At 39.2% G+C, this 3252-nt stretch overlaps 1 non-coding gene across 1 annotated transcript; it reads left to right on the top strand.

Annotated features, from left to right (window-relative positions):
* Positions 1 to 1875: 1875 nt before the first annotated feature.
* LOC127108885 (small nucleolar RNA R71) lies at positions 1876 to 1982 on the top strand. Its single transcript, XR_007796387.1, has one exon. It is a non-coding gene; the product is annotated as a small nucleolar RNA R71 (small nucleolar RNA).
* Positions 1983 to 3252: the final 1270 nt, after the last annotated feature.

Below are 3252 nucleotides of genomic sequence, written 5' to 3'. Positions count from 1 at the left end.
AACTCATATCTCAGGTTCTTAGGCAGTTCCTTAAGTTCTAAGGTTGGCTTCTTAGGGCATGACATAGGATCTGGGGTAAGGGATAAACATTCGTAAAGGTTATCATTGATGTAGAGCTTCCTAAAGTCATCATCTTCCAGTATGAAAGTTGATGGCAACTTAATCGTTTTTATGATTTCTTCTTGTTATAATTCCCTAACGCATTCATCAATGATATCTATGGCATAACATATGTCTCCCATCACAGGTGCCATAAGAAATTTTGAAAGTATAAATTCTATTTTCTCGTCACCTACCTCAAAGGTCAATTTTCCTCTCTTGACATCTATTATGGCTCCTGCAGTTGATAAGAACGGTCTACCTAGAATGATTGGTATATCATTATCCTCTTTGATGTCCATGACAACAAAATCAGTAGGGATAAATAACCGTCCTATCCTAACAGGGACATCTTCTAATATGCCTATCGGATACTTAACAAATCTATCGGCTAGTTGAAGTGACATCTTAGTAGGCTGTAATTCTCCTAAGTTTAACATCTCACACACTGCTAAAGGCATTAAGCTCACACTAGCTCCTAAGTCTAGAAAAGATTTTTCGATGACATGACTTCCCAAAAGACAAGGAATGGAGAAATTTCCAAGATCTTTATCTTTTTTGGCTAACTTATTCTCGGACATAGAATTGCATTCCAGGGGCTTCGGATCGTCTAGTCTACGTTTGTTGGTAAGGATGTCTTTGAGAAACTTTGCATAAGAAGGTATTTGGGTGATGGCTTCCGTGAAAGGGATTTCTACGTGAAGTTTTTCTATAACCTTAATGAATTTCTGATACTGGTTATTGATCTGGGTTTGTTTGAGTCTTTACGGATATGGTATCGGTGGTTTATATGGCGGGGGTGGTACATAAGTTTTGTCTTTAGGTTCTTCTTTTTCTTGACCTTCCTGATTTTCAGATTCCTCTGGTTCCTTTACTTCGTCCGTGGGTTAGGTATATTCCTTAGAAGTTTTGGGTTCACTAAATCTTGAATCAAATGGCTCATCATAAGCGGTTCCACTTCGTAGGGTAATGGCATTGGCTTGTCCTCTCGGATTCTGTTGAGGTTGTCCAGGGAACTGTCCTCCAGGTGTGGTCTGGGGGGCTTGGTTTAAATCTACCTGAGAGATTTGGGTTTCAAGCATCTTAGTATGAGTAACTATTTGGTCAACCTTGGTTCCTAACTGGGTAATCAGTTCATTAAGGTGAATGTTTTGGTTCATGAACTCTTTGTTTTGTTGGGTTTGAGCAGTGATAAAATTTTCCATAATTTTTTCAAGGCTCGGCTTTGGTGGCACAGGTTGCATAGGTTGATTTGATCTTGGGGCTTGGTAACCTGGTTGTCTCGGAGGTGTAGTATTTTGGATAGGGTTATTGTTCTTATAGGAGAAGTTCGGGTGATTCCTCTATCCAGGGTTATAGGTATTCAAATATGGGTTCCCTTGGATGTAGTTCACTTGCTCAGAGTTGGTTTCGTTTAATAGACTGCATTTTGCAGATTGGTGTCCTTTGGTTCCACATATCTCACAGTCTGACGAAATTGCAGCTGCAGTATTCGGGTTTATACACATATGCTCGACCTTGAGGGCTAATGCATCCATTTTAGCTTGCATCATGTCTATAGAGCTTAACTCATGTACCCCTCCTTGTGCTTCCTTCTTCTCAACTGTCGCTCGTTCAACTCCCCATGATTTATGGTTTTGAGCCATATCTTCGATGAGGGCACTAGCTTCAGGATAAGGTTTGTTCATCAGCGCACCGCCTACGGCAGCGTCGATGGTCATCTAAGTGTTATAGTGAAGTCCATTATAGAAGGTCTGAATGATTAACCAGTTTTCTAAACCATGATGTGGGCATGCTCTTAACAGCTCTTTATATCTCTCCCAAGCTTCGAACAACGATTCTCCTTGGTTCTGGGTAAATCTGGTTATGTGGTTTCGAAGAACGGCGGTCTTACTTGGGGGAAAGTATCTAGCAAGGAATACTTTTCTAAGGTTGTCCCAAGTTGTAATGGAATTGGGTGGAAGGGAATCTAACCATGATAGGGCTTTATCTCTGAGGGAGAAAGGAATAATCTTAAACGGATTGCCTCAGGAGAAGCTCCATTGGTTTTAAAAGTGTCTGCTAACTGGAGAAAGATTTTTAAATGTTGGTTCGGGTTCTCAGTAGCGAGACCTATGAATTGTCTTTGTTGCACTAGTTGCAATAGGGAGGGTTTAAGTTCGAAATTATTAGCTAGGATGGTTGGGTTTACTATACTAGAACTAGGTTCTTCATTGGCTGGTTGGGCAAAATCCTTAAGAGGTCTATGATTTTGATCTTTGGCCATAACTCTCCTAATTCTATGGAAAAATAAACGTGCGCGAGCGTAACGTTCAGGTTCCGCCAGAGGGTATACTAAGCTTCTGGTGCTGTGAGTTCTTCGCATTGACCGGCAGGTAACAACCTAAGTCGAAACGATATAGCAACAGGGTACGAAATTTGACGAAATTGGTCCCGGCAACGGCACCAAAAACTTGATGCGTGCTTTTCGCAAGTGTACGAATGCGTCAGAGTAATATAAAAGATTGTCGAATCCACAGAGACCAAGTGTCAATCTATCGTTATCTATTGTTACAGTGTTTATCTAAGGTAATCGAAATAGGGGATTTTTAGAGTGCACAATGAAAAATAAAGTATTAAATAAAATTCAATTAATAAAGACAGGTTCGAATGTAATTCACATAATCAATTAATAATCCAAGTACTTGCTAATAGAATTACTTATGGGCAGTGTTTCCTACTTTGAAAAGAACCAATTTAACGGGAACTATCTCTTTCGCGTATTCAGAACCAAGTTGTACTCCCTAATCAAACCCTCTTATTGTCACTTATAAAAAGGCGCGCATTACGTTAGAGTAGTAAACCTATTTTTAAGAAATATAGTATCTTGACTAAGCTGAAAAGTATTTTGACCTGGATTTCTTAACCAAAAGAGGTTCTCACGAACCAGACTCTAAACTTATAAACGCATCCGAAAATAGTTTTAAAATCACTTTTCTTTTTAAGTTAAAAACTTCTATTGAACTAAACAAAGCGCTTTCGCTGTATTTGAAATAGTTAAAAACAACTAAGTTTAAAAGGACGTTGGACGACTTTCGATCTTACCCAATGGAAATTAAGTGCGGGAAAACTTAAGTTGAAAGTCAAAATAGCCCTTAAGTGTTTCTACGAACA

Source organism: Lathyrus oleraceus, chromosome 7, assembly GCF_024323335.1.
Source record: "Lathyrus oleraceus cultivar Zhongwan6 chromosome 7, CAAS_Psat_ZW6_1.0, whole genome shotgun sequence".
Taxonomy (NCBI): domain Eukaryota; kingdom Viridiplantae; phylum Streptophyta; class Magnoliopsida; order Fabales; family Fabaceae; genus Lathyrus; species Lathyrus oleraceus.
Note: the sequence above shows the minus strand (reverse complement) of the source record. Positions and strands in the feature narration are given on the sequence as shown.